The sequence below is a fragment of the Alligator sinensis genome, unplaced genomic scaffold (genome assembly GCF_000455745.1).
Source record: "Alligator sinensis unplaced genomic scaffold, ASM45574v1 scaffold1740_1, whole genome shotgun sequence".
Classification (NCBI taxonomy): Eukaryota; Metazoa; Chordata; order Crocodylia; family Alligatoridae; genus Alligator; species Alligator sinensis.
In genome coordinates, this window is record NW_005843154.1 from 155,377 (window position 1) to 167,633 (window position 12,257).

Below are 12,257 nucleotides of genomic sequence, written 5' to 3' on the forward strand. Positions count from 1 at the left end.
GTCATTTTTATCCCATATTCCCCTTTATATTTACTGAAGTTCCTTAACATACATCCTAATGGGGTTGCAGAGTTTTCTTCTCGGGAGCTACCCGAACCTATTGTGTCAACCAATATACACACTCACTCAGAGTCCTGTCCACTGAGTCATGAGGTTCCAGCTGAGCCCCCTTGCATTCGATGCTACCTTGTTAGGCAGAATCGGGGCGGCTAGACTCAGCCTTAGTCTCAGACTTGGTCAGCGGCTCATGTCTCTAAAGGGAGTTTTCGGGTCTAACGTCCACCGGGTCCCGAGGTTCCAGCTGAGCCCCCTTGCGTTCGACGCTACCTTGTTAGGCAGAGTCGGGGCGGCTAGGCTCAGCCTTAGTCTCAGACCTGGTCAGCGGCTCATATTTCCCATTAACAGAGTCCCCGGGATTGATGGTCAGACCGACATGCTGAACGCTAACACCAATGTCCAGACTTCCAAAGTTCAGGCCGACATACTGAACATTAAAGCCGATGTCTGGACTCCCGATTTCCCCGGCAGACTACCCAAGTGACACAAGAAAGCGAATACTTACTCTGCCAACACCCCGGCGCCTTCTCTTCGGACCCACTCAGCCTGGTTGACTCCTTTAAAGGATAGCCTTTAACCTTCCGGGTGTCTCGACTCACATACCCGGGGACCATGGCAGACTCCAAGGCGGTCTGGTGGCAACGTCCACGACCCCCTTCGCCGATCTCGTTGTCTGACCCTCGGAGTGGACCAAAGGCGTCTCCTGGCTGGCTCGCCAAAATGTTGCACAAATTGCTAGGTTTTTGCCCCTGGAGGATTGCGCAATCGATCGACAGAGGGGTTGAGTAACCCAAAGCAGAGTCGACCCCCAGTCTTTGTCTGAGGGTCTCTTTATAGCTTACCTAAACAAAGAATTGTAGCGTGTCTTACAACTATTGGCAGTTTCACAATTTACCGTTACATCCAAGTTTCCACAGGATGTCAGGGCCTTTCAAGTTAGACTCAACTTATGGGATAGAGGATGGCACATGCGTGTTGGGGAAGCTGTGGTAAACTCAGCGTCCTTTAGTAACCCCTTATCTTCGTGTAACTCTAGGTCATTGAACAGGTGCGATTGTGAAACTCTATGTGCAAAGCTGCCTTTAACCTATATGCAGAAGCTATTGGCAAGCCATGTTGAATACAGAAGCATATTGCAAAAATAAAGTATCATGTCTAAATTTAGGCCTTATGTCTAAAATCTAACGTATTTGTACTACACTATCAATCCCAGCATGTCAACAGGACAAGAAGGACGGCCTTCATATCTGACTCAGAGGAATCCAGAGGCTGGTATGGACAGCTCTTGCTATACAGAATAAACACAAACACAAGGCTTTGGGTCTCTTCCACCTGCAAGAAGGAGTTTTGGGCGCTTCCAACAAGACCTGACTCCAACTCTCTTGGTCAGCCTGGCGGGCCACCAGACTCACCTTGAGCAACTTGAAACTTGGTAACACTTTAACCTTTGCAGGACTGTGTAACTTCTGTGTCTGTGTGCACTTGTCTCTTTTGAATGAATGGACAAATGAATGAGTGAATGAGTATGTACAGAAATGAGTGAAGGAAATAACCTTATTGTTTTTTATTTTTTTCATATTGTACATTTTATGTTCCAATAAATGCATTGTGCCTTATCCCCCTGATAAGATTCCGGCTTGTTTTTAATTCACACTGTATGCCCTGCGTGCACAACTGGATGTCTGTGTCCTCTGGGGTCCAGATCTGGTGTCTTATAACAGGGGGCGGGTTGGAGCCTGGATGCCTGGGTTCCTTCCAGATGAACTCTGAGTGAGTCACTGCGAATTCAGACCACCCCCACTTCCCCTGCCTCCCTGCCAACACTCAGTACCGATATAGGAGGCAGGCCGGGCCCAGCCCAGCACAGACCAGTGCCGACTGGATACGGGAACTATGACCCCCACCTGGTATGCGGCTATGTTCCTGGGGCTCCTGGTCACCGGTGAGTGGACCCTGCTCCCCACAGACTGACTGCACCTCCTGTCTCTGTGACACCTAGCCCTGCTCCACCCACAGCTCCTGTCCCAGTTACACCCAGCCTGACGTCTGGGCTCCCAAGGCTTGACGTCTGCCCCACAAGGCCACAAGAACCCTGCGACCCTGCCCCTCGGCAGCACCACCCCCAACTTCTGGTGCCCCTGGCTCGCCTGCTGCGGCCCTCAAACTGCAAGGTCCAGTGCTGCTCTGGGAACCTCTGCAACCGCACAGGCCCCTGCCGGGATCATCTGCCCCGTCTGCTGTTGTCCCTGGCACTGCTGTTGCTGGGCGGGGGGGGGCAGGCCTGGAGCTGAGCAGGGAACCCAGGTGTCCAGGCTGGGACCCACTGGAGCTGGTTCAACCTCCTGGGGGACCCAGGTGTCCAGGGCACACTCAAAGACCCCAGGTATCTGAGTTTAAATCACGTGAGCCCATTCAACTCACAGGGAACCCAGCTATACAACACCCCATTCCCCCCCGTCCCCAACTGTCCCAGTCCCTCCCCATCTTTTCATGGGCCGAAAGCTCCTGGGAGGCCAAAAGAGGGCAGCACCCACCTCAATCATTTAATAATGCCCACTTCCCCTCCATCCTGTCCCCACTGGAGAAACAGAGCCTTTGAAATACCTGCTGGAAGGGGCAACTCCCACTTCCTGCCCCATAAACTCCCATCCCACCCTGCCAGTTTCCTGGGGTCCAGGTCCTTCCCCCTAAAAACCCATTTCCTCATTAACAGGCCAAACATCAAGCCCCTCCCTCTGCTAATGAACTCCTGGAGGACCTTCTCCTGCTCACGGGAGTCCCTCTTTTGCTAGTAGCCTCTGTTGTTGGCACTGTAGTGCACATCCCCTTTGGGAGCCCCCTTGCAAGCAGCAGAGGGGATTATGGATGGGGGGATCTCTGAGAATCTGGTGCATCTCTAGGCCCAGACCCACGCCAGAACAATAGGGCCCCTGATTGGTGGGGATCAGGATCAGGGTCTCCCAATCTGACACCTGGTGCAAGGCACTAGACATATCTCTGTGTATGCCTTTCCCCTGGCACCGGGCTCTGGACAAAGCCCATGGTGTCTACTACTTGTCATTTAATTAATTAGTTACCAGCACCCACAGAGCAACCTGGATTCCGCAGGAAAGAATCATTCCTAAAAATTCAAAAGAATTATTGTTGGCCCTCAGTAGGCAGCTGGGACAAAGCCTTGTCTTGTGGTGCTCTGAATAAATGTGCCAGGTTGTCAATCAATCAATTGTCAATCAATGAATCAATCAAGAGCCTGAAGTTGGCTAAAAGTCACAATGTACTTGATGGATGGAGGGGTTTAGGTTGTAGCCGTGTTGGTCTAAGGACCTAGGCAGACAAAGTTCCTTGGGTGAATTTGATATCTTTTGATAGACCAACCAAAATGGTTGGAGAATAGTTATTAAGCAAGCTTTCGGGTTCAAAAACCCTTCGTCAGGCTAAGGAGGTTTCAGCAGTCGGTGTGTGCTCTTCCTGGATGGGATGAAAAGTAAACAAGCCAGGGGCTGGGCTGGGAGTCAGTTGCCAGGCAGATTGTAATGTATCAAAAATCCAATGTCTATATTTAGTTCATGATCTCTAGTATTCAGGAGGTTGGTGAAATGGAGCTCATAGGCTCGTCTCTGGGAAGTGTTGTGTAAGTTTCCTCATCATTTCCTCAAGGGAAACTTGCACAACACTTCCCGGAGACGAGCCTATGAGCTCCATTTCATCAACCTGCTGGATACTAGAGATCAGGGACTAAACATAGACATTGGATTTTTGATGCATTATAATCTGCCTGGCAACTGACTCCCCTGCCCAGCTGCTTGCTTCTTTACTTGTCATCCCATCCAGGAAGAGCACACACCGACTGCTGAAACCTCCTTAGCCTGACGAAGGGTTTTTGAACCCGAAAGCTTGCTTAATAACTATTCTCCAACCATTTAGGTTGGTCTAATAAAAGATATCAAATTCACCCAAAGAACCTTGTCTGCCTCTTGATGGATGGGCCATTTCTAGTGAACAGATATTGGCAGTTAAAATATAATTACTGTCATTGCTACTGTTGTGGTTGTTTAATTGCTATCATCACTATTGTTGTTATTAGCATTAATAATAACAACACAACAAGACCAATAATGATAACAAGAAAACCACCACAGTTCTAATAATATAAAAGCTGTTGTCTGTCTGTCCATGATGCTTTAGTTGCACTCTGATCAGCAGACAGAAACAACTAATCCGAGTGTAAATACAGTGTTTGGACAGGAGGTGGTGGTGCAGTGGAGAATTGCCATGATGCTGGGCACAGAGGGGACAGAGTGGAGGTGGGAGGGCAAAGCCAGTGCAGCTGGCCTTGCCCCCCCTGCCTTGGTCCCTGGAGGCGATGGCAATGGAGCGGACACAATGGTTGGGGCGGGGGCAGGCCAGTGGAGCTGGCCCAGCCCCCCCTTCCCTCTTGCTCCTTGGAGGTGGTGGAAGAGGTGCAGGGGAGAATGGGGTCCAGATGCCACAGGAAAAAAATGGCCAGGGCCAAAGGAGCCAGGATCAGCATCCCCATCGGTGTGGGCACACTTTATAACAGCGTGCTGGGACCGATTGGGTGGCCAGAACCCCGGGTCCAAGATAAAAGGGCCGGCGGAAGACAAGCCAGGGGGGTACCGTAAGTGGAGTCCCTAGCCGGCCCAGAGGGCCAGAGAACACAAGCAGTCCCAGTGAGGGGACCTGGTGGTTACCCCAGGAAGGGGTCTCCACAAGAGCATAGGGCCAGAGGGGGCCCGAGGATTTGCTTACAGGGCCCACGTGGACTGAGGAAGTCAGCAGCAGAGACTGGAGCCCGGCAGGACTCAGTGGAGCCAGGATACAGACGAGACTGATGGACAGCAAATACCAGCTGTGCTGCCGCGAGTTCTTGAAGAAGGCCAAGAAAGGCTAATATACCCTAGGCCAGCCAAACATTGTGTCAGCATCTACTGAAGAAGATCAGAGTCTCCATAAATCTCACACACAGCTGGTTTGTGCCTGAAGGAAAAATTCACGTTATCCTTGCAAAACCTAACGGCGGTTATCATCCCATCCTCACCTGCTACGTCTTGTTGTCACTTATCGGTATTGGGAGGTGTGTCCTTTTTTGAGAATTCACTTCAAAGATATATGAGGGTTATCTTCTCGGGGGCTCCAACCTCGCCTTACACCACCAACCAGATGTTCTGACAGCGCGCTACATACCAGCCACCAACAAATGTTCTATTTCTTCATGGGTCTTATCTTTTCCTTAGCTCAGGGTTTCCTTCAGTCCTATTTTTCAGAAGTAGGATGTCCTGGTGAACCCAGAAGCAGATCTGCTTATGGCTATGGCTGACAGGGAATGGTAACTGCTACCAGACAACACGGGTTAGGTAAATATTGAACAGTCTCAAGGCCCCGGGGCTCTGGCCGCCCAATCAGTGGTGGTCCCCGATTTTTAGTGGGCTAGGCCCACAGCCTTTTTAATTCAAAGAAGTCAAGGCCCTGGGTCACTAGGCACAATATATATATATATATATACACATATATATACACACATACATACACACACATATATACACATACACACACACATATACATATATATATACACACACACATATGCATATATATATACACACATATACATACATATATACACACATATACATACATATATATATATATACTTATACATATATACACATATACATATACATACATACATACATATATATATATAGTGTTCTTCTTTTTTTTACTTAGAAGCCAGTTTTTTCCTGGACCGTAAGAACACTCCTCAGTAAAATCAGTCCTGGGTATAAACAACTGACATCCCAACAAAAGTGAAAGTAAAAACCAAGAGAAAATACATGTACCCCAGGGTTAGGCAGTGTATTTACTCAGAGCTGCCCACAATTCTTACTCTGCTCAGGGCTTCCCTTCCCCCAGAGGGTCTGACTTCATTCAGCCTTCTCCCTCTATGTTACTATAATGTTTAGTCTATGCCACTGGGTCCCAGGGACGGGGCACTCACGCAGCCCTCCATGCCTTTGGGGTTCTGTCCTTGAGTCGGCATGCAGCAGAGACCGGTGGGGTGGCAAACAGCTTTATCTTTAGGAACAGGATTCAGCAACTCACATGCTCACAGCTTGCAGGGAGAACTACAACTCCCCACCACCACAAACTACACCCACAGGGCATCACGGGGAGCGACTGGGTCGTCCCACTGCTGGCCCCCTCCAGGTACATGCCGTATACCACACCAATGTTCACACGCACTCTCCTGCCTTTCACAGCACTTTTAGGCCTCCTGGTTTTTGCTGTCTTCCCCGGCCCGTATTAATGGCCTACACTACTAAGGGTGCTGCCCCACATTCAAATTCAAATTGGATAAAAAACAGATGTCATGTTATGCGTTTCCAAGCACTAACCATGTATCTGGGTGTTTCTTTTTATAGCTGGATGGCCACTTTAGGGTGTGATCATTACTTTGCAGGTGGCCAGTCTAATTTAATTGCGCCATGCACTAGTCCATGGGGTAATAAATGATCCCAAAGAGACCACGGTGCCTCCCTAGAAGTGGCTGCATTTCTCAGTGGGGAGGGTGCTCGCGGAGGGGTAGGACCAGGGTGGCCACAGGAAAATGGCCGCCGTCATGCCAACCCCAAAGTCATGTCCTGCCCCTGCTTTAGGGGAGTCCACAACCCCCTGCCCCACTCCCCACCCCCCAAAACGGGGGGTGTTGCAATCTGGGACAACTCCCATCCTGGGGTTGTCACCCCCGTTTCCGGTAGGACACACGTCACAGGAGCCTTGACCGAGGTGTTGAGCATGTGGGTGTGTGTGTGGTGGGGTGGGTGGGGGGCAGGAACTTTCACTTACGACACTTCTGCTTGTTAATTGCCCAACTAACGAACCCAAGCCACAACCACAGGGCTAGAGCACTGTCAGTGCCTGGCTCTGGGTACACCCCACTGCTCCACCCCAGAGCCAGCTGCAGCTCTTGTCCCCATTACAGCCAGCCCTGCTCCCCTCCCCGGAGTGAGCTACCGCTCCTATCCCTGTTACACCCAGCTGATGCCCTCCAGAGTTAGCCATATCCCAGGGCCAGGCAAGAGGCCAATATGTAGTTTATAGCCTTTAGGCACAATGTCCGGTACAGGTTCATAGCGCAAACTGGGGAATGCCCAGGGGCTGCAGAGCTTCCTCACCAGACACCTGGGTTCTCTGGCCGCCTTGACAGGGACTGTCTCCACATCTGCTCTGGCCCTGGCATAAGTTCAGAGTTGCCCCTTGACAATCTCTGCCAGAAGTGCCCCGGGCATGGCGGGTGAGAGCAGGGGGTGCTAGGAGCCTGGACACCTTGTTCTCTGGGGAGGATTGGGGGCTCGTGGGTAAGAGCAGCAGGGAGAAGGAGCCCAGATGCCTGGGTTCTCTGGGAAGGAGGATCTGGTGTCCTAGAACAAGGGGTTGCAGACCAGACACCTGGGTTCCCTTCCCCGAGCTCTGAGTCACCCTGTGCCTTCAGGGCCCACACCCCAACCTACCCACAGCCCCTCCCAGTGCCTATATAAGAGACAGACCAGTGCTGAGGGCACACAAGAGCCATGATGCCCACCCTACACATGGCCATGCTTCTCGGGCTGCTTGTCACTGGTGAGTGGGTCCCATTCCCCCGCAGAGCCAGCTACAGCTCCTGTCCCCATTACACCCAGCCTGGTGGCCCCCAGACCCAGCTGCAGCTCCTGTCCCTGTTACACCCAGCTTGGCACCACCCCCTCAGAGCCAGCTGCAGCTCCTGTCCCCATTACACCCAGCTCAACACCACCCACAGCGCCAGTTGCAGCTCCTGTCCCTATTATGCCCAGCCCAATGTATCCCAGAGCAAGTGCAGCTCCTATCCCTGTTACACCAAACCCAATCCCTCCCAGAGCCAGCCACAGCTCCCGTCCCCATTACACCCAGCTCTGCCCCCCTGCAGAATCAGCTGCATCTCCCCACAGCCTCCAGCCTGCGCTGCCTGAAATGCCTGCCCTGGCAAGGGAACTGCCGGGATGAGGTGGCGACGTGCGCGCCGGGACAGAACGCCTGCGTGGTGCAGCAGCTGAGCCTGACTCCAGGTGAGACCCTGGTGGCTGGGGAAGCGGGGCCCAGATGCCTGGCTTCCCAGGGAGGGGAATGAGGGCTGGAGGGTGAGAACAGGGGCGCCTGGGAGCCCGGGTGCCTGGGCTCCTTGGGAGGCCGCAGGGCTTGCTGGGTTGTCCCAGTCAGATAAGAGTCCCTCCTGGGGTACCTGGCCATCTGCTCCAGGCCCTGGACACCTGGGCTCTGGGCTCACCTCTGACCTCCTTCCCCCTGCTGCAGTCATGGACGACGCCCTGCGGGTGGGCTGCGCAGCTCTGACGACCTGTAATCTGCTCCCCTCGGACACCGCAGCCGGACTCAGCGGATCCAGCTTCTGCTGCACCACGGACCTGTGCACTAATGGGAGCTACATCCGTATGTATGGCCTCTCCCCAAAAGCCAGCTGCATTCCCACCTGTGACACCAAGCCCTGGCCCCCAAAAGCCAGCCCCAGCTCCAGGCCCTGTTATATCCAGCCCCATCTCCACCGAAGCCAGCTGCATCTCAGCCCTGTTACACCCAGCCAGACACCCTCCAGGTCCAGCCGCAGCTCCTGTTCCTGTTGTACCCAGGCCTGCCCCATCCCTGATCCAGCTACAGCTCCTGTCCCCGTTGTACCCACCCCATTCACCCCAGAGCCAGCCACATCCCAGCCTCGTGTCCCCACAGGTGACCCAGGTCCTGCCTGGCGTCTCCCATGTCAGAGCTGCGTGGGATCTGCCTTAACCTGTGGCCCTGACACCCCAACCTTAACCTGCCCTGGCCGCCAGGCCCAGTGTCTGCAGCTGTCCCGGCGCCTGCTGCCTGGTAAGGCCTGGACACCTGGGAACCTCCTGCAGGAGGAGGGGGAGCGGTTCTGGGTTCCTTCCTCACGCTGGGTGCGGGGAGCCCGGACACGTGGGTTTGGTCCCCACACGGGGAAGGGATGTTTGGTGGGTACTGTGAGCCTGGACACCTGGGTTCCTCACCAGCCCTGGCAGGTAGCAGGCCTGGTGCTGGCTTAAATCCACAGTGGCTGGTTCCCGAGCCCAGACGCCTGAGTTACGAGATGGGGGGCGTGTGGCAGGGGTGAGAGCAGGGGGGCTGGGCATCTGGACACCTGGGTTCTCAGGACAGGGCATGGGTTGGGGCTGAGGGCCTGGGGGCTAGCACCCGCATCCCTGGGCTCCTCAAAATCCTGCATGCTAGCCTAGCCCCCTCCCAACCCTCTGCCCGTTCCCTGTGGCCTCACTTCTCCCACGTCCTGGCAGGGGAACAGGGAGACACCATGTACAAGGCATGCGGGTGGCGAGGGCCCCCTGAAGAGCTGCTGGCCATCGCTGCGGGGCCTGACCTGGCCTATGTGCACGTGCAGCGCTGCGACAGCGCCGGCTGCAACAACGGCTCCTTTGCTGGTAACTCTGCCCGGGTGCCTGGGGTCCCTAGGCAGGGAGTGGGGGTTGGGGGGTGAGAGCAGGAGACTTGGGAGCTTGGGGCAGCGTGGTAAAGAGAGCCCTGATGTCTGGGTTTTCTCAGGGTGGGGGCTGTGGGATGAGAGCAGAAGGGGCTGGGAGCCCAGACCCCTGGGTTTTCTGATGGACCCGCCTCACTCCACACACAGAGGTGCCTCGGGGGAAGCCCAACGGGAAGCTCTGCTAAAGAGGAGCAGGCGAGTGCAACCGTCAGGAGCTGCCGACCATGAGCTGTACGGGGGCCATGGACCAGTGTGTGAAAGTCCAGAGCACAGGTGAGAACCACTCCCTCCACGACCCTGGGTATCCCGGGGGTCCGGGCTCCCAGCCCCCACTGCTCCCACCCCCAGCTCACCCTTTCATGAGAAGAGACCCAGGCGTCCAGGTTCCTAGGTCCCTGCACTGACACCCCTCTCTGGCCCCCCAGACGAGAACAACCCGGTATCCCTACTCCGCGGCTGCGCCAGCCCCGACCTCTGCCGCCCCTGGCAGCCCCTGGCACGCCTCCTGCTGCCCTCGGACCCCCAGATCCACTGCTGCAACGTGAGCCTCTGTAACCATGCAGCCCCCTGCCAGGACCCCCTGCCCCACCTGCTGGTGCACCTGGCACCTGCTGCTGCGGGGGGCCTGGAGCTGAGCAAGGGGCTGGGCTGGGACCCGCTGGAGCCCATTTGACCACCAGGAGGAGCCTGGTGTCTGAGCTTCAAATCTCGGGAGCCCATTCAACTCGCAGGGAACCCAGGTATCCCACACATACACATACCCCCCCCTCCCTCCAAATAATGCCCCCCTCCCCTCCATCTTGCCCCCACTGGAGCAACACAGCCTTTGAAATACGCCCTGGAAGGGGCAATTCTGATTCCCTGCCCTATCATCACCCCTCTCCTGCCCTGCTGGTTTCCTAGGGCCAGGTCCTTCCCTTTAATGACCCATTTCCTCATTAGCAGACAAGACATCGATCCCCTTCCCCTGCTAGTGAACACCTGTGGCTATCATGGGGGATGGGGTGCAGTAGCAGGGGGTGTCCAGCAGGACCTCCTCCTGCCCAAAGAGTCCCTCTTTTGCTAGTAGCTCGTTGTTAGCACTGTAGTGCACATCCCCTTTGGGAGCCCCCTTGCAAATAGCAGAGGGGATTATGGCTGGGGGGGTCTCTGGGAATTGAGGTATCTTTAGGCCCAGATCCCTGCTAGAGCAAGGAATTGATGTATCTTTAGGCCCAGATCCCTGCTAGAGCAATGCGGCACCTGATTGGTGGGGATCAGGATCAAGGTCTGCCAACCGCAAACCTGGTGCTAGGCACTGGACATACCTCTCAGATCCTGTGCCTTCCCCCATAGTGTCGGGCTCTGGACAAAGCCCATCATGTCTACTACATATCAATTGATTAACTAATTACCTGCACCCATGGAACGAGCTGGATTCTGCGGGAAATGATCATTCCTAGAAATTCAAAAGAAATATTGTTGGTCCTCGGTAGGGAGCTGGGAGAAAACGAGACTTGTGGTGCTCTGAATAAATGTGTCAGGCTGTCAGTGAATCAATCCTCAATTCATGAATCAATCAAGAGTCTGAAGTTTGTTGCAAAAGTCACAATGTACTTGATGGACGGGTTATTTCTAGTGAACAGATCTTGGCAATTAAAATATAATCACTGCCATTGCTACTGTTGCTATCATCACTATTGTTGGTATTATTAGCATGAATAATAACAGGAAAACAAGAATAATGATAATAAAACCACCACAATAATAACTATAATTGCTGTTGCTGTTGTTTTATTGCTATCATTACTATTATTGTTGTTATTAGCATAATAATAACAAAAGAACAATAATTCTAACAATAAAACCACGTTTTATGTATGATATGCATGATAAAGTGCCAATGAAGATGGGCACTTTATCATGCATCAGCAGATGCATGACGAATAGGTCCAAGGAGGTGATACTTCCCCTCTATCGGGCGCTGGTCAGACCGCAGTTGGAGTACTGTGTGCAATTCTGGGCGCCGCACTTCAAGAGGGATGCGGATAACCTGGAGAGGGTCCAGAGAAGGGCCACTCGTATGGTTAAGGGCCTGCAGACCAAGCCTTACGAGGAGAGACTAGAGAAACTGGATCTATTCAGCCTCCGCAAGAGAAGGTTGAGAGGCGACCCTGTGGCTGCCTATAAGTTCATCACGGGGGCACAGAAGGGAATTGGTGAGGTTTTATTTGTGCGGGCCAGCAGCCCGGGCACACGAGGTCGGAGAGAGGGCGCGACAAGCTAGAATTAGGCACAGACTCGTAGCGGTAGATTTAAAGATTGTTTCCTTACACCGAGATGGCAGTGGTGCAGGCTGGAAAACTTGCTTGAGTTGCGGTTACAGACAAAAACAACATGAACGGTCACGTGGAGTTTGCTAGGCTCCACAGAAACAGAGCTCCAGATGCTCTGGGTTAGCGCGCCACCAAAATCGGAAACTCGTAGATATGTCTTATAAAATTTGTCGCTCAAAGACGGGAAGAGGTGGGCGATGGATCAGGTCACCAAACTCCTCTGAATCTCACACAGGGGTCTTTATTTCCCTGCCGTGTACCCAGAGTCCCCACGAGATGGATGTGGAGTCCTCTTCGGCTTGGGCGGAAACTGCTCAAGCCTC

At 53.6% G+C, this 12,257-nt stretch overlaps 1 pseudogene; it reads left to right on the top strand.

Annotated features, from left to right (window-relative positions):
* The first annotated feature begins 1,862 nt into the window (after positions 1-1,862).
* LOC112548388 lies at positions 1,863-10,390 on the top strand (annotated as a pseudogene).
* Positions 10,391-12,257: the final 1,867 nt, after the last annotated feature.